The following is an 18,692-nucleotide window of genomic DNA, read 5'->3' as shown; positions in this document are numbered from 1 at the left end:
TACAACGGCAGCAAAAACGATACTGTTTCACGTGAGCATATGGGCTGTTCGATGCGCCGCTGCAGAGCTGGAGGCCTGGGCTCAAGGGCCGAATTTAAGTCGAAAATCGCCAGTATAGTACGTTAATTTCTGCAGCAATGTCCGTCAACTGGTAGCTCTCTGGTGGGCGTAGCAGGCACTGGCTGTCGCCGCAGTGCTCCTTATGTCGCGCGCTTACTGCAGGGTCTGCAAAAGCGATGCAGTTTTTCGCGAGCGTGTGGACTGTGCGATGCGGTCCTGCAGAAATAGACGCTTGGGCTCAGGGGCCGTATTTTTTTCGCCAATTGCTAGGAAGGTAGGATGATTTCCGCAGCTATGACCGTCAAGGGGTAGCCCTTTGGTGTGGATTGTAGAAGCTGGCTGTCGCAACATTGGTCCTTATCTCGCGCGCTTCATGCAACGGCTGCAGAAACGAGGCTGTTTCTCGTGAGCATATGGGCTGTTCGATGCGCCGCTGCAGAGGTGGAGGCCTGGGCTCAGGGGCCGTATTTAAGTCGACAATCGCCAGTATAGTACGTTGATTTCTGCAGCAATGTCCTTAATGTGGTAGATCTTTGGTGAGCGAAGTAAGTCCTGGATGTCGCCGCAGTCCTCCTTATCTCGCGCGCTTCCTGCAATGGCTGCAAAAACGATGCAGTTTGTCGCGCACGTGAGAACTATGCGATGCGCCGCTGCAGAAGTAGACGCTTGGGCTTAGGGGCGTATTTAATTCGGCGATTGCTAGGAAGGTAGGATGATTTCTGCAACAATGTCCGTCAAGGAATAGCACTTTGTTGTGCGTTGTAGAACCTGACTGTCGCTACATTGGTCCTTATCGCGCGCGTCATGCAACGGCTGCAAAAACGGTGCTGGTTCTCGTGAGCATGTTGCCTGTTTGATGCGCCGCTGCAGAGATGGACGCCTCAAGCTCTGGGGACGTATTTAAGTCGACAATCGTCGGTATGGTACGTTGATTTCTGCAGCAATGTCCGTCAAGTGGTAGCTCTCTGGTGGGCGTAGCATGTCCTGGCTGTTGCCGCAGTGCTCCTTATCTCGCGCGCTTCCTGCAGCGGCTGCAAAAACGATGCAGTTTGTGGCGAGCTTGTGGACTGTGCGATGCGCTGCTGCAGAAATAGACGCTTGGGCTCAGGGGCCGTATTTAATTCGCCGATTCTAGGAAGGTAGGATGATTTCCGCAGCTATGTCCGTGTAGCCCTTTGGTGTGAATTGTAGAACCTGACTGTCGCTACTTTGCTCCTTATCTCGCGCGCAGTATGCAACGGCTGCAAAACCGATTCTGTTTCTCGTGAGCATATGGGCTGTTCGATGCACCGCTGCAGAGTTGGAGGCCTGGGCTCAGGGGCCGTATTTAAGTCGACAATCGCTAGTATGACACGTTGATTCCTGCAGCAATGTCCGTCAAGTGCTAGATCTCTGGTGGGCGTAGTAGGTCCTGGCTATTGCCGCAGTGGTCCTTTTCTCGCGCGCTTCTTGCAACGGCTGAAAAATCGATGCAGTTTGTCGCGAGCGTGTGGACTGTGCGATGCGCCACTGCAGAAATAGGCGCTTGGGCTCAGGGGCCGTATATAATTTGCTGATTTCTAGGAAGGTAGGATGATTTCTGCAGCAATGTCCGTCAAGGGGTAGCCGTTTGGTGTGCAGAGATGGACGCATAAGCTGCAGAGATGGACGCATAAGCTCTGGAGCCGTATTTTAGGTAGGTCACCACCTTTTTGAAATATTTTCAAAATTTGACCATTAAATTTTTTTTCACACTAATCTTATAAAGCATCGTTTTATATGATATTCAAAAGCAAAAAAGAGTTTAAAATATCATGCTAGAATTAGTTATTGAAAAAAATAGCCCAAACTTAGCTGTTACGCAAACATTCATAACTAAAAAATGGAGTGCAGAAATTCTAAACTTTTTGGCACAGATTTAGCCAACTAACCAGGCTGTGAAACCAACTAGGATCTTTGCCATCCGATAGTTTAGAATCATGTTATTCAAAAAATTCCAAAGAAAACACAAATGTGTCATTTTTGTTTGCATTCCTTGGCATAAAACATGATTACATCGAAACTTACCATTCGATTTCATTCATCCTAATTCATTGCCCAGGTTTGTAATAAAGAAATGAGCGTGCAAAGTTGCATTGAAAAATATTTATTCAGTTCAAAGTTACAACAGTTTGCGCAATAAGAAAGTGCAAGAAATCAAGTTTTGAGAAAAACACGATTAAAGTTTTTCAATCATTGTAGAAACAAGATCACCATGCCCAAGGAAGTTAACATCCGCCAGGTTCATAGCTAGGGCCGTCCTTAGCTGCCACGAGCTCTCTTTTGTGTTTTGTTGCTGCCCGTCTTTTCTTGCGGAGATGTTTTACCTCACCCGTTGATTGACGCTGGGCCTTCTTCACACGGTTCTCGTCACTGGTGCAACATGCTACGAGAGTGTGGTGGCCAGGCTCGATGCCTGCTTCCCTCAAAAAATCTGCTGTACTTCTGTTACCATCATTGAAGTGGCACACATCATATAAACCAAACAGTAGGATGGGCAGGCTCACGTGGACGTCTTTGGGAACCCGTTGCCAAATTATACCGTTGAAACTCTCGTTGGCATTTTGGGTTTTTCCATGCAGGCACTTCTTTAAGAGCTCGTCCGTACAGAGGTCAGTATATACCGGCTTCATATTGTTGAGTACCTCATTGGAAAGGCCTCCCTTGTGCTTGTAGCATCCACCACCGAGTGCATTCCTTTGGTTAAACCCGCACCAACTCTCAGTGCCAAGAGGGAACAGACCATGCCTTGGTGTTTCATCTGTTGAACTACAGTGAAAGAGGTTCGCTAATGAAGCTTGCTTCATGGCTCGCAGGTCTCCCACATTCGCTCTGATGGCAATACCATAATAGTTCTGCAGCCGGTCGATGAGGACATCCGTTAACTTTCCTTTGCCTCCAAGCCCAGGAACACTTTTTTTCAACTTTCGTAGTCGGCATCCTACACGCTTCTGTACGTGCCCAATGCACTCCAGTTTGCGCACAGTATTTGTGCCATATATGCCCTTTATAGCCGCGTGGCTCTTGGAGTTGCCATCTCCATAGCAGTCTACATATTGTCACGTAGTGGTGACGGCAGTCGAAGCAGCGATGAAGGCGGACGAAAGGATCTTCTAAAAGAGCTGTTTATTGGGCTGACTTGCACCCAAAATGGACTGAATCACTCGGCGGCGGCGAAGCGACAAGCGTGCTCGGCGGTCGTCGAACAGAATGCCCGCCGCTGTCGGCCGTGCTCAATTTAAAGCTGATAGCGAGCATTCGAGATAAAGGGCGCAAAGTTACTAGAACATTCCGGAACAACGTAGAATCAGCTTTGCCTGGCTGCGATCAATCGAGATAAATCTAGTCGCGTCTTGCGTCGCAAACAAAGCGATAAGGTGGTGTCGCGGCAGATTTGAAAAACGAACAAACACTGCAAATATTCGCGGCATTACTCCCCTCTCAAAGAAGCATCGACCCGATGCATTAAAACAAATAATGCGACTAGTAAGGGAAAAAACGGATCTTGCGAAAATAGAGCATGGAAATGCAGCGACCTTTAGCGCGCATAATACGGCTTCAGACGGACTACGTGGACAACTTCTGGTCGTACGCGGCGTCGCTGGGATGCAGTCATTGCGTCAGGGATGACTTCATAATCCAGTTCACCCAGCCGACGAAGAACCTTGTACGGGCCGAAATAGCGGCGCAAAAGCTTTTCACTCAATCCACGGCGGCGAATGGGCGTCCACACCCAGACTTGGTCTCCTGGCTTGTATTCCGCGTTGCGTCTTCGTAGGTTGTAGCGTCTGGCGTCGGACCGCTGCTGATCTTTGATCCGTAATCGGGCAAGCCTTCGAGCTTCTTCTGCGCGTTGAAGGTAAGCGGCAATGTCGACGTTCTCTTCTTCTGTAACGTTGGGCAGCATGGCGTCTAGCGTGGTCGTGGCATCCCTGCCACGGACGAGCCTAAAAGGCGTCATCTGGGTGGTCTCCTGCACTGCGGTGTTGTAGGCGAAGACGACGTAAGGCAGGATGACATCCCAGGTTTTATGTTCGGCATCGACATACATAGCGAGCATATCGGCGATGGTTTTGTTCAGGCGCTCGGTCAGTCCGTTGGTCTGCGGATGGTATGCAGTTGTCCTCCGGTGGCTGGTTTGGCTGTAGCGCAGGATGGCTTGCGTGAGTTCCGCCGTAAATGCTGTTCCTCTGTCCGTGATGAGCACATCGGGGGCGCCGTGTCGAAGAAGAATGCACTCCACGAAAAATTTGGCCACTTCTGCTGCTGTTCCGTTCAGTAGGGCTTTCGCCTCGGCGTAGCGGGTCAGGTAGTCGGTCGCTATGATGATCCACTTATTTCCAGATGTTGACGTTGGAAAAGGGCCAAGCAAGTCCATGCCAATCTGCTGAAAGGGTCTTGAGGGAGGTTCAATGGGGTTCAGAAATCCTGCTGGTCGTGTGGGAGGAGTCTTTCGTCGCTGACAATCTCGGCATGTTTTCACATAGTGTGCGACATCGGCAGACAGTCGGGGCCAGTAATACTTGTCTTGAATGCGGCGGAGGGTGCGAGTAAACCCGAGATGTCCAGCTGTCGGCTCGTCGTGTGAAGCCTGTAGAACTTCTTCGCGGAGACAAGTAGGTACAACAAGGAGGTAGGCTGTTTTGTTCGCTGTAAAGTTCTTCTTTACAAGGACCTCATTCTGCACAAAGAAAGAAGACAGTCCTCGTTTGAATGAAGCGGGGGGTGAAGAAACCTTGCCTTCCAGGTACTCGATGAGGCCTTTTAGGTTGGGGTCCGAGCGTTGCTGCTGAGCAAAAGAGCTTGCACTGATGGGTCCCAGGAAGGCGTCCTCATCGTCGTCCAGCGGCGGTGCATCTACAGGGGCTCGTGAGAGGCAATCGGCGTCAGTGTGCTTGCGTCCGGACTTGTAAACGACGGTGACGTCAAACTCCTGGAGACGCAGACTCGATCGAGCGAGTCGGCCAGAGGGATCCTTCAAATTGGCAAGCCAGCAGAGCGCGTGGTGGTCGCTGACCACCTTGAACGGCCGTCCGTAGAGGTAGGAACGAATTTCGACGTAGCCCAGATGATGGCAAGGCACTCCTTCTCAGTGGTCGAATAGTTTGCCTCGGCCTTCGAAAGGGAACGGCTAGCGTATGCGATGACCTTCTCCAGCCCGTCACTTTTTTGAACGAGAACGGCGCCTAGTCCCACGCTGCTTGCGTCGGTATGAACTTCAGTATCGGCGTTTTCATCAAAATGCGCAAGGATCGGTGGGGACTGTAAACGACGCTGAAGTTCCTTGAAGGCTTCTGCTTGCGGCGCTTCCCATTTAAACGGCACGTCTGCCTTCGTCAGTTGGGTCAGGGGCTCGGCGATGCGCGAAAAGTTTTTCACAAATCGTCGGTAATATGCGCATAGTCCGAGAAATCTGCGCACTGCTTTCTTATCGGCCGGCGGCTGAAACTGTTCAATAGCAGCTGTTTTCTGCGGGTCTGGGCGTACTCCTTCCTTGCTAACAATGTGGCCTAGAAACAGCAGCTCTTAGTAGGCAAAGTGGCATTTCTCTGCTTTCAGGGTTAGGCCAGACGACTTGATTGCGTCTAGTACTGTTCGAATTCTTCTGAGGTGCTCTTGAAAGTTCGAAGCGAAGACAACGACGTCATCTAAATATACCAGACAAATTTTCCAGTTCAGGCCTGCCAGCACTGTATCCATTACTCGCTGAAACGTCGCTGGTGCGGAACAGAGACCAAATGGCATCACCTTGAACTCAAACAGCCCATCCGGAGTGATGGATGCTGTCTTCTCGCGATCTCTTTCGTCGACCTCAATTTGCCAGTAGCCGCTCTTGAGGTCCATCGATGAGAAATATTTGGCGTTGCAGAGGCGGTCCAGTGTGTCGTCGATGCGGGGGAGTGGGTAGACGTCCTTCTCTGTTATGTTGTTCAAGCGGCGGTAATCCGCGCAGAATCGAAGTGCGCCGTCTTTCTTTCTCACTAGAACAACCGGCGCCGCCCATGGGCTGTTTGAAGGCTGGATGACGTCGTCGCGAAGCATTTCTTCGACTTGGTCCCGGATGGCTTGTCGTTCTCGCGGTGACACACGGTAGGGGCTTTGACGGAGAGGTCGGACGTGTTGATCCGTTATAATGCGATGCTTGGCAATTGGCGTCTGTCGCACCTTCGGCGATGTCGAAAAGCACTCACTGTAGTTTTGAAGCAGATTGCGGATCTGGTCTTGTCTGTTCGGGTGCAGGGCTGGGTTGATGTCGAAAGTGGGCGAGTTCTCTTGGTCAGGCGGATCTTCTGCGGAGGGGTCGGAGAGGGCGAAGGAATCTCGTACGTCAGATATTTCGTCGTAGAAAGCAATCGTCGTTCCTCGGTTAATATGCCGGTATTCTTCGCTGAAGTTAGTCAGCAGTACTTCGGCCTGGCCATTGCGGAAATGTGCGATGCCTCTTGCGATGCTGATTCCTCGGTCTAGTAGCAACTGCATGTTCCCCTCGATGATGACTTCAGTGTTTATGGCTTTCGTGGTGCCTACGGTCACGATAACGCTTGAACGGGGTGGGACGCTCACTTCTTCCTCCAGGACACTTAGGGCAACGTGATTTTCCCGAGTTTTCATCGAAGCGATGGCTTCGTCCGTCGAAAGCGTGATCAGCTTGGATCGCAGGTCGATGATCGCCTGATGCTCATTAAGGAAATCCATAGCCAAGATCACTTCGCGGGAGCATTGCGGTAGCACAACAAAGGTCGCAAGATAGGTATGTCCTTTGACAGTCACTCGCGCTGTGCATCGTCCTGATGGCGTAATGAGGTGGCCCCCAGCGGTGCGAATTTGTGGGCCGTCCCAAGCCGTTGTGACTTTTCTGAGCTGCGCAGCGAATGTTCCATTCATCACCGAGTAATCGGCTCCTGTGTCGACTAGAGCGGTAACTTTCCGGCCGTCGATAGTCACTTCTAGGTCGGAGGTCCTGGCTCTTGCATTGCATGTCGCTCTCGGCGTCGGATCACGGCTTCGTCGCGTATGCGAGTCACGGGTTGGGCGTCTGGTCGAAGCTCCTCTGGGTGGTGGCGTCGATTTCAAGGTAGCTTGCGTCGTGGTCGAGGTTCTCATTGTGTGCGGCGTCGGTGCAGCGAGTGTCGGTTCTTCATGCGGCGTCGCGGGTGCAGCGTCTTCATGGGGCGTGGTCGGTGGAGGATCTTCGGCGTTTAGCTCGTGAGCAACCTCACCTCCAGAGGTTGCTGCCTTTAGTTTCCCCTACGGGGGCTGGGCGACCTTCCTCGTACCGCGGCTGCGTAGCTGCGGCGTGGCGACGCAAAGCGCGAGGTTGACGGCGATGGTGAGCGTGAAAAGCGGTTCGGCGTGTACTCTTCTCGACGCAGGTACTCGTCGATTTCGTGCGGACGTTGTCCGAAGCGTGGTCGTGGGGCGTTAACGGCAAATCCTCGAAGACCGATACGTCGGTACGGGCAGTGACGAAGAATATGGCCGGCCTCACCGCAATGGAAGCACAACGGCCGGTTGTCGGAAGTCCTCCAGGCGTCGCATTTCCTGGGGCTTGAGCGTCGGTCATAGGCTGGGCGGGCGGGGGCTGGGAGGCGGCGTTGTGGAACGATTGGCTCATCTCGGGGAGGACGTGGGGGTTGTCGCTGGGGCTGAGCAGTACTTACTGCAGCGGCGTAGGTCATGGCCTGGGGTTCTGTGGCCGTCGGGGTGCCAAGTGCCTGTTGCACTTCTTCCCGTACCACATCCATCAGAGTCGCTGCTTGTGGCTGTGGGGAAGATGGCAGTAATCGGCGTAGCTCCTCTCGGACGATTTCGCGGATAACTTCCCGCAAGCTGTCGCTGGTGGTGGCCGGCGTGTCCGAACGGATTGCACAGGCAGAGGAAGGGCGATTGTACTGCCGAGCTCGAACGTCGAGGGTATTCTCAATCGTGCAGGCTTCTTGCATAAACTCCTCGACTGTTTTTGGCGGCTTTCGGACGAGGCTTGCAAAGAGTTGTTCTTTTACGCCGCGCATTAAAAACTGAACTTTCTTTTCCACGGTCATCCCGGGATCGGCGCGGCGAAATAGGCGCTTCATCTCCTCGACGTAACTGCGGACGGGCTCATTCGGAAGCTGGATCCTGGACTCGAGGAGTCGTTCGGCTCTGTCTTTCCTCACGACACTGGTGAATACCTTCAATAGTTCTCTCTTGAATAGCTCCCATGTCGTAAGGGACGACTCGTAGTTTTCGTACCACGTGCGTGCGGAGCCATCCAATGAGAAAAAAACGTGTCCAATCTTTGCCGCATCATCCCACTTGTTGAATGACGCCACGCGCTCAAATTGATTCAACCATTCTTCAGGGTCTTTGCCTAGGGATCCATTGAAAGTTGGCAGCACCCGCAGCTGCTGCAGTATGATCGGTGTCGACCTCTTCGGCGAGATTGCGGTGCTCGTAGCCGCGTCTTTTCGCTGTCTTGTGCGGTCCGGCAGTTTCCCGAACTCAGGCTCCTCTCCCTGGAGACGTCGGCTGGCTCGCTGAGCTGCTGGCTCGTCCTCGGGTGCGAAGCGCTCAGGGCTGGCTTCACGACTTGAAGGGGGCGTCCGGAACATGGAAGGCTACCCCGCACCTCCACCAGATGTCACGTAGTGGTGACGGCAGTCGAAGCAGCGATGAAGACGGACGAAAGGATCTTCTAAAAGAACTGTTTATTGGGCTGACTTGCACCCAAAATGGACTGAATCACTCGGCGGCGGCGAAGCGACAAGCGTGCTCGGCGGTCGTCGAACAGAATGCCCGCCGCTGTCGGCCGTGCTCAATTTAAAGCTGATAGCGAACATTCGAGATAAAGGGCGCAAAGTTACTAGAACATTCCGGAACAACGTAGAATCAGCTTTGCCTGGCTGCGATCAATCGAGATAAATCTAGTCGCGTCTTGCGTCGCAAACAAAGCGATAAGGTGGTGTCGCGGCAGATTTGAAAAACGAATAAACACTGCAAATATTCGCGGCAATATTTTAACCCATGACTTCCTTCTGCTCGCTCGAACGTACGATAGAGCCCTACTGCCTCCATACAACCAGCACTACCGGTGTAGTTTGCTTGGAACTGGGTATGATTTGCCTTCCACTCCAGATATTCAGTGCTTGAGGGATTCAACTTGCTTTTCGAAAGGCATGCCCTACATTTACTTGACATGCCTTCTACGTCAATAACTTTCCCAGTATCAATGAATATCAAGGTCACATATCTATTAAATGATGAATGTTCACGCCTTTGCCATGCGCCATCACCTGACACACCACACTCAGTACTTTGCACAGCACAACGCAATCCAGCAGCGGCATTCATCATTGACTTAGACGCAACAATCTCTGCCGCTTCACAGAGCTTAGCAGATATCTTTTGGTTGGCAGAATGCCAAGGCGGCGGTGGCTTGTTCATCACTTTCGTCAGCGGTACAGCTCCAGAATATCCCTTGCCCAGCTGACGCATTGCGTAGACAAGACGCAGGATAGCACTTCCAACCTTTTTCGACGATTGAAATGAATATGCATATGCGCACGCATCACACAGAACAGCATATGCACATGATATTCCAAGCTGCGAGCATTCTTCCAATCTGAGCGACGTCTTCTTGCATTCCTGGCAGGCCAGTTTTGCAAAAACAGATGATAGGATCTCCATATCAATAATCCTATTACCTGCAGTAGAGGTTCTTGAAGCGGCACTTCACAATTGTTCTCTAAGTTCCCAAGCTTTGCAGCACTTGCCGATACATTCACGTCCGCATGGTCTTCGGTCGGAGCATTCCTTGTATGTCGATTGCCAAGAAACTTCCGTCTCAATCGCATTTTTACCCTGAACTTGGCCGTGCTTTCTTATAAAAACGTCCAGCCTATGTTATTACTGTTGCTACTAAAAATAATGCCTATAAAAAGGATGAATCCGGCAGAATTCAATGCGGCAGCACAAAGCGCACGCAAAGTAAACAACAGAGACGCTTGTAGCGTCATGCATCCTCCTTTCGGAAATATAAAGAAATGTTTAAAAAACGAAGCCTTACAAATTGCCTTTAATAATCTTTTACATATCAGACTAAAACATAAAAAAGTTTCAATATACGCCTTTGATTATCGCTGAGTTATCAGTTTCTGTTACCAAACCATATCAGTTTCGGTTTCGGAACTGTTCACCACCTGTTCGAAGGTTAGCTATAACTTTTGAACTATAAAAGATACGAACATGATATTTGCTGAAAAATATTTTTGAATGTTTGGGGACTCTCTAAATCTAAAAAAGAAATAATGTCATTTTTAAAAAAAAAACTCCTTTTCGAAGGTGGTGACACCTTCAGTCGACAATCGTGAGTATGGTACGTTGATTTCTGCAGCAATGTCCGTAAAGTGGTAGCTCTTTAGTGGGCGTAGTAGTCCTGGCTGTCGCCGCAGTGCTCCTTATTTCGCGCGCTTCCTGCAATGGCTGAAAACGCGATGCAGTTTGTCGCGAGCGTGTGGACTGTGCGATGCGTTGCAGCAGAAATATACGCTTGGGCTCAGGGGCATATTTAATTCGGCGATTGCCAGGAAGGTAGGATGATTTCCGCAGCAATGTCTGTCAAGGGGTAGTCCTTTGGCGTGCGTTGTTGAACCTGGCTGTCCCTCAATTGCTTCTTATCTCGCGCGCAGTATGCAACGGCTGAAAAAACGCTGCTGTTTCTCGTGAGTATATGGGCTCTTCGATGCGCCGCTGCAGAGATGGAGGCCTGGGCTCAGGGCCGTATTTAAGTCGACAGTCGCCGTATAGTACGTTAATTTCTGCGGAAATGTCCGTCAAGTGGTAGGTCTCTGGTGGGCGTAGTAGGTCCTGGCTGTCGCCGCAGTGCTCCTCATCTCGCGCGCTTCCTGCAACGGCTGCAAAAACGGTGCAGTTTGTCGCGCGCTTGTGGACTGTGCGATGTGCCGCTGCAGAAATAGACGCCTGGGCTCAGGGGCCGTATTTAATTCGCCGATTTCTAGGAAGGTAGGATGATTTCCGCAAAAATGTCCGTCAAGGGGTATCCTTTTGGTGGGCGTTTTAGAGCCTGGCTGTCGCTTCATTGCTACTTATCTGGCGCTCTTCATGCAACGGCAGCAAATACAATGCTGTTTCTCGTGAGCCTGTTGGCTGTTAGATGCGCCGCTGCAGAGATGGACGCCTGGGATCAGGGGCCGTATTTAAGTCGACAATAGCCAGTATGGCACGTTGATTTCTGCAGCAATGTCAATCAAGTGGTAGCTCTTTGGTGGGCGTAGTAGGCCCTGGCTGTCGCCGCAGTAGGTCCTGGCTGTCGCCGCAGTGCTCCTTATCTCGCGCGCTTCCTGCAACGGCTGCAAAAACGATGCTCTTTGTCGTGAGCGTATGGAGTGTTCAATGGGCTACTGCAGAAATGGACGCCTGTGCTCAGGGGCCGTATTTAAGTCGACAATCGGCAGTATGGTACGTTGATTTCTGCAGCTATGTCCGTCAAGTGGTAGCTCTCTAATGGGCGTAGTAGGCTCTGGCTGTCGCAGCAGTGCTCCTTATTTCGCGCGCTTCCAGCAATGGCTGCAAAAACGATACAGTTTATCGCGAGGGTGTGGACTGTGCGATGCGTCGCGGCAGAAATAGACGCTTGGGCTCAGGGGCCGTATTTTATTCGCCGATGGCTAGGAAGGTAGGATGATTTCCGCAGCAATGTCCGTCAAGGGGTAGGCTAGGCGTTTGGTGTGCGTTGTAGAACCTGGCTGTCGCTACATTGCTCCTTATCTCGCGCGCTTCATGCAACGGCTGCAGAAACAATGCTGTTTCTTATGAGCATATTCGCTGTTTGATGCGCCGCCGCAGAGAGGGACGCCTAAGCTCAGGGGCCGTATTTAAGTCGACAATCGCCAATATAGTACGTTGACTTCTGCAGCAATGTCCGTAAAGTGATAGCTCTTTGGTGAAGCAGTAGGTCCTGGCTGTCGCCGCCGGCCTCCTTATCTCGCGCGCTTCCTGCAACGGCTGCAAAAACGATGCAGTTTGTCGCGCGCGTGTTGACTGTGCGATGCGGTGCTGCAGAAATAGAAGCTTGGGCTTAGGGGAAGTATTTAATCCGCCGATTTCTAGGAAGGTAAGATAAATTCCTCAGCAATGTCCGTCAAGGAGTAGGCTATTTTTGTGGGTTATAGAACCTTGCTGTCGCTTCATTGCTCCTTATCTCGCGCGCTTCATGCAACGGCTGCAAATACGATGCTGTTTCTCGTGAGCATATGCCTGTTCGAGGCGCCGCTGCAGAGATGGAGGCGTGGGCTCAGGGGCCGTATTTAAGTCGACAATCGCCAGTATAGTACATTGATTTCTGCAGCAATGTCCGTACAGCTGTAGCTCTTTGGTGGGCGCGGTATATCATGGCTGTCGCTGCAGTGCTCCTTATCTCGCGCGCTTCCTGCAGCGGCTGCAAAAACGATGCAGTTTGTCGCGAGCGTGTGGACTGTGCGATGCGCCGCTGCAGAAATAGACGCTTGGGCTCTGGGGACGTTTTATATTCGCCGATTGCCAAGAAGGTAGGATAATTTCCGCAGCAATGTCGTCAAGGGTTAGCCCTTTGGTGTGCGTTGTCGAACCTGGTGGTCGCTACATTGCTCCTTATCTCGCGCGCAGTATGCAGAAGCTGCAAAAACGATGCAGTTTCTCGTGAGCACTTTGGCTGTTTGATGTGCCGCTGCAGAGATGGACCCCTGGGCTCAGGGGCCGTACTTAAGTCGACAATAGTCAGTATGGTACGTAGATTCCCGCAGCAATGTCCGTAAAGTCGTAGCTCTTTCGTTGGCGTAGTAGATCCTGCCTGTCGCAGCAGTGCTTCTTAACTCGCGCGCTTCCTGCAACGGCTTCAAAAACGATGCAGTTTGTCGTGAGCGTATGGACTGTTCAATGGGCCGCTGCAGAAATGGACGCCTGGGCTCAGGGGCCGTATTTAAGTCGAGAATCGCCAGTATGGTATGTTGATTTCTGCAGCAATTTCCGTCAAGTGGAAGCTCTTTCGTGGGCGTAGTAGGTCTTGGCTGTCGCCAAAGTGCTCCTTATATCGCGCGCTTCCTGCAACGGCTTGAAAAACGAATCAGTTTGTCGTGAGCGTGTGGACTGTGCGATGCGCCGCTGCAGAAGGAGACGCTTGGGCTCAGGGGCGTATTTATTTCGGCGATTGCCAGGAAGGTAGGATGATTTCCGCAGCAATGTCCGCCAAGGAGTAGCCCTTTGGTGTGCGTTTTAGAACCTGGCTGTCGCTACATTGCTGCATATCTTGCGCGCTTCATGCAACGGCTGCAAAGACGATGCTGGTTCTCGTGAGAATGTGGGATGTTCGATGCTCCGCTGCAGAGATGGAGGCCTGGGCTCAGGGGCGTATTTAAGTCGACAATCACCAGTATAATACATTGATTTCTGTAGCAATGGCCGTAAAGTGGTAGCCCTTTCGTGGAGACACAAGGTCCTGGCTGTCGCCGCAGTGCTCCTTTTCTCGCGCGCTTCCTGCAACGGCTGCAAAAACGATGCAGTTTGTCGCGAGCGTGTGGACAGTGCGATGCGCCGTTGCAGAAATAGACGCTTGGGCTCAGGGGCCGTATTTAATTCGCCGATTGCTAGGAAGGTAGGATGATTTCCGGAGCAATGTCTTTTAAGAGGTCGCCCTTTGGTGTGGGTTGTAGAACCTGGCTGTCGCTACATTGTTCCTTATCTCGCTCGCTTCATGCAACGCCTGCAAATACGATGCTCTTTCTCGTGACCATATGGGCTGCTCGATGCGCCGCTACAGCGATGAGAGGCCTGGGCTCAGGGGCCGTATGTAAGTCGACAATTGCCAGTATAGTACATTGATTTCTGCAGCAATCTCCGTAAAGGGGTAGCTCTTTCGTGGGCGTAGTAGGTCCTGGCTGTCCCCGCAGTGCTCCTTATCACGCGCGCTTCCTGCAACGGCTGCCAAAACGATGCAGTTTGTCGCGAACATAAGGAATGTGCGATGCGCCACTGCAGAAATAGACGCTTGGGCTCAGGGGACGTATTTTATTCGCCGATTGCTAGGAGAGTAGGATGATTTCCGCAGCAATTTCCGTCAAGGGGTAGTCCTTTGGTGTGCTTTGCAGAACCTGGCTGTCGCTACATTGCTCCTTATCTCGCGCGCTTCATGCAGCGGCTGCAGAAATGATGCTGTTTCTCGTGAGAATGTTGGCTGTTTGATGCGCTGCTGCAGAGATTGACGCCTGGGCTCAGGGGCCGTATTTTAAGACGAAAATCACTAGTATTGCACGTTGATTTCTGCAGCAATGACCGTCAGGTGGTAGCTCTCTGGTGGGCGTAGTAGGTCCTGGCTGTCGCCGCAGTGCTCCTTATCACGCGCGCTTCCTGCAACGGCTGCAAAACGATGATGTTTGTCGCGAGCGTGAGGACTGAGCGATGCGCCGAGGCAGAAATAGACGCTTGAGCTGGGAAGACGTATTTAATTTGCCAATTACTAGGAAATTAGGATGATTTCCGCAGCAATTTCTGTCAAGGGGTAGTCCTTTGGTGTGCGTTGTAGAACCTGGCTGTCGCTACATTGCTCCTTATCTCGCGAGCTTCATGCAACGGCTGCAGAAACGATGCTGTTTCTCGTGACCAGGTTGGCTGTTTGATGCGCCGCGGCAGAGATAGACGCTTGGGCTCAGGGGCCGTATTTAAGTCGACAATCGCCAGTATGGTACGATGATTTCTGCAGAATTGTCCGTCAAGTAATAGCTCTCTGGTGGGCGTAGTAGGTCCTGACTGTCGCAGCAGTGCTCCTTATCTCGTGCGCTTCCTGCAACGGCTGCAAAAACGATTCAGTTTGTCGCGAGCGTGTGGGCTGTGCGATGCGCCGCTGCAGAAATAGACGCTTGGGCTCAGGGGCCGTATTTAATTCGCCGATTGCTAGGAAGGTAGGAAGATTTCCGCAGCAATGTCCGTCAAGGGGTCGCCCTCTGTTGTGGGTTGTAGAAGCTGGATGTCGCTACATTGCTCCTTATCTCGCGCGTTTCATGTAACGGCTGCAGAAACGATACTGTTTCTCGTGAGCATATGGGCTGTTCGATGCGCCGCTGCAGAGATGGAGGCCTGGGCTCAGGGGCCGCATTTAAGTCGACAATCGCCAGTGTAGTACGTTGATTTCTGCAGCAATGCCCGTAAATTGGTAGCTCTTCGTTGGACGCAGTAGGTCCTGGTTGTCGCCGCCGTGCTCCCTATCTCGCGCGCTTCCTGCAACGGCTGCAAGAACGATGCAGTTTGTCGCGAGCGTGTGGACTGTGCGATGCGCCACTGCAGAAATAGACGTTTCGGCTCAGGGGCGTATATAATTCGGCGATTGCCAGGAAGGTAGGATGATTTCCGCAGCAATGTCCGTCAAGAAGTAGCCCTTTGGTGTGCGTTTTAGAACCTGGCGGTCGCTACATTACTCCATATCTCGCGCGCAGTATGCAACGGCTGCTAAAACGGTGCTGTTTCTCGTGAGCATATGGGCTGTTCGATGCGCCGTTGTAGAGATGGAGACCTGGGCTCAGGGGCCGTATTTGAGTCGACAATCGCCAGTATGGTAAGTTGATTTCTGCAGCAATGTCCATAAATTGTTAGCTCTTTCTTGGGCGCAGTAGGTGCTGGCTGTCGCCGCAGTGTACTTATTTCGCGCGCTTCCTGCAACGGCATCAAAAACGATGCAGTTTGTCGCGAGTGTGTGGACTGTGCGATGCGCCGCTGCAGAAATAGACGCTTGTCTCAGGGGCGTATTTAATTCGGCGATTGCCAGGAAGGTAGGATGATTTCCGCAGCAATGTCTGTCCCGTGGTAGACTTATGGTGGGCGTTCTAGATCCTAGCTGACGCTGCAGTGCTCTTTATCTCGCGCGCGCTTCCTGCAACGCCAGCAAAAACGAAGAAGTTTGTCGCTACATTGCTCCTTATCTCGCGCGCTTCATGCAACGCCTGCAAATACGGTGCTCTCTCTCGTGAGCATATGGGCTGCTCGATGCGCCGCTGCAGAGATGAGAGGCCTGGGCTCAGGGGCCGTATGTAAGTCGACAATTGCCAGTATAGTGCATTGATTTCTGCCGCAGTCTCCGTAAAGCGGTAGCTCTTTGGTGGGCGCAAGAGGTCCTGGCTGTCGCCGCAGAGCTCCTTATCTCGCGCGCTTCCTGCAACGGCTGCAAAAACGATGCAGTTTGTCGTGAGCGTACGGACTGTTCAATGGGCCGCTTGAGAAATGGACGCTTGAGCTCAGGGGCAGAATCTAAGTCCCCGATCGCCAGGAAGGTAGTCCTTTGGTGTGCGTTGGTGAACCTGGCTGTCGCTACATTCCTGCATATCTCGCGCGCTTCATGCAACGGCTCAAAACGATGCTGTTTCTCGTGAGCATGTGGGCTGTTCGATACCCCGCTGCAGAGATGGACGCCTGGGCTTAGGAGCCGTATTTTAGTCGCCGATCACCAGGAACGTACGATGAATTACGCAGCAATGTCTGTCCCGTGGCAGACCTATGGTGGGTGTTCTTGATCCTGGCTGACGCTGCACTGCTCCTTATTTCGCGCGCTTCCTGCAACGGCTGCAGGAACGATCCTGTTGTGAGCATGTTGGCTGTTTGATGCGCCGCTGCAGAGATGGACGCCTAAGTTCAGGGGCCGTATTTAAGTCGACAATTGCCAGTATGGTACGTTGATTTCTGCAGAAATGTCCGTAAAGTGGTAGCTCTTCCGTGGGCGTAGTAGGTCCTGCCTGTCGCCGCAGTGCTCCTTATCTCGCGCGCTTCCTGCAACGGCTTCAAAAACGATGCAGTTTGTCGCGAGCGCGAGGACTCTGCGATGCGCCGCTTCACTAAATATACGCCTGTGCTCAGGGGCGTATTTTATTCGCCGATTGCTAGGAAGGTAGGATGATTTAAGCAGCAATGTCCGTCAAGGAGTAGATGTTTGGTTTGCGTTGTAGAACCTGGCTTTCGCTACATTGCTTCTTATCTCGCGCATTTCATGCAACGGCTGCAGAAACGAAACTGTTTCTCGTGAGCATGTTGGATGTTTGATGCGCCGCTGCAGAGACAGACGTCTGGGATTAGGGGCCGTATTTCAGTCGACAATCGCCAGTATGGTACGTTGATTTCTGCAGCAATTTGCGTCAAGTGGAAGCTTTTTGGTGGGGGTAGTAGGCCCTGGTGGTCGCCTCAGTGCTCTTTATCACGCGCGCTTCCTGCAACGGCTCCAAAAACAATGCAGTTTGTCGCGAGCGTGTGGACTTTGCGATGCGCCGCTGCAGAAATGACGCTTGGGCTCAGGGGACGTATTTTACTCGCCGATTGCTAAGAAGGTAGGATGATTTTCGCAGCAATGTCCGTCAAGGGGTAGACCTTTGGTGTGCGTTGTAGAACCTGGCTGTCGCTACACTGCTCCTTATCTCGCGCGCAGTATGCAAAAGCTGCAAAAACGATGCTGTTTCTCGTGAGCATATGGGCTGTTCGATGCTCCGCTGCAAAGGTGGAGGCTTTGGCTCAGGGGCCGTATTTAAGTCGACAATCACCATTATAGTACGTTGATTTCTGCGCGCAATGTCCGTAAAGTGGTAGTTCTTTCTTGGGCGTGTAGGTCCTGGCTGTCGCCGCAGGGCTCCTTATCTCGCGCGCTTTCTGCAACGGCTGCAAAAGCGATGCAGTTTGTCGCGAGCGTGTGGACTGTGCGATGCACCGCTGCAGAAATATACGCGTGGGCTCAGGGGCGTATTTTATTCGCCGATTGCTAGGAAGGTGGGATGATTTAAGCAGCAATGTCCGTCAAGGGGTAGCCCTTTGGTTTGCATTGTGGAACCTGGCTGTAACTCCATTGCTCCTTATCTCGCGCGCAGTATGCAAAAGCTGCAAAAACGATGCTGTTTCTCGTGAGCATTTGGGCTGTTCGATGCGCCGCTGCAGAGATGGAGGCTTGGGCACAGGGGACGTATTTAAGTCGACAATCGCCAGTATGGTACGTTGAATTCAGCAGCAATGTCCGTAACGGGGTAGCTCTTTCTTCGGCGTGTAGGTCAACGCTGTCGCCGCAGTGCTCCTTATCTCGCGCGCTTCCTGCAACGGCTGCAAAAATGATGCAGTTTGTCGCGAGCGTGTGGACTGTGCGATGCACCGCTGCAGAAATATACGCGTGGTTTCAGGGGCGTATTTTATTCGCCGATTGCTAGGAAGGTAGGATGATTTAAGCAGGAATGTCCGTCAAGGGGTAGCCCTTTGGTTTGCATTGTGGAACCTGGCTGTAACTCCATTGCTCCTTATCTCGCGCGCAGTATGCAAAAGCTGCAGAAACGATGCTGTTTCTCGTGAGCATGTTGGATGTTTGATGCGCCGCTGCAGAGACAGACGTCTGGGATTAGGGGCCGTATTTCAGTCGACAATCGCCAGTATGGTACGTTGATTTCTGCAGCAATGTGCGTCAAGTTTAAGCTTTTTGGTGGCGGTAGTAGGCCCTGGTGGTCGCCTCAGTGCTCTTTATCACGCGCGCTTCCTGCAACGGCTCCAAAAACAATGCAATTTGTCGCGAGCGTGTGGACTTTGCGCTGCGGCGCTGCAGAAATACACGGTTGGGCTCAGGCGCCGTATTT

At 52.1% G+C, this 18,692-nt stretch overlaps 1 pseudogene; it reads right to left on the bottom strand.

Moving 5' to 3' along the window:
* Positions 1 to 2,306: 2,306 nt before the first annotated feature.
* On the bottom strand, positions 2,307 to 9,911 carry LOC144108739 (uncharacterized; annotated as a pseudogene).
* Positions 9,912 to 18,692: the final 8,781 nt, after the last annotated feature.

The sequence above is a fragment of the Amblyomma americanum genome, chromosome 10 (genome assembly GCF_052857255.1).
Source record: "Amblyomma americanum isolate KBUSLIRL-KWMA chromosome 10, ASM5285725v1, whole genome shotgun sequence".
Taxonomy (NCBI): Eukaryota; Metazoa; Arthropoda; class Arachnida; order Ixodida; family Ixodidae; genus Amblyomma; species Amblyomma americanum.
The sequence above is the reverse complement of the archived record's forward strand: the minus strand, read 5'-3'. Positions and strand labels throughout refer to the sequence as shown.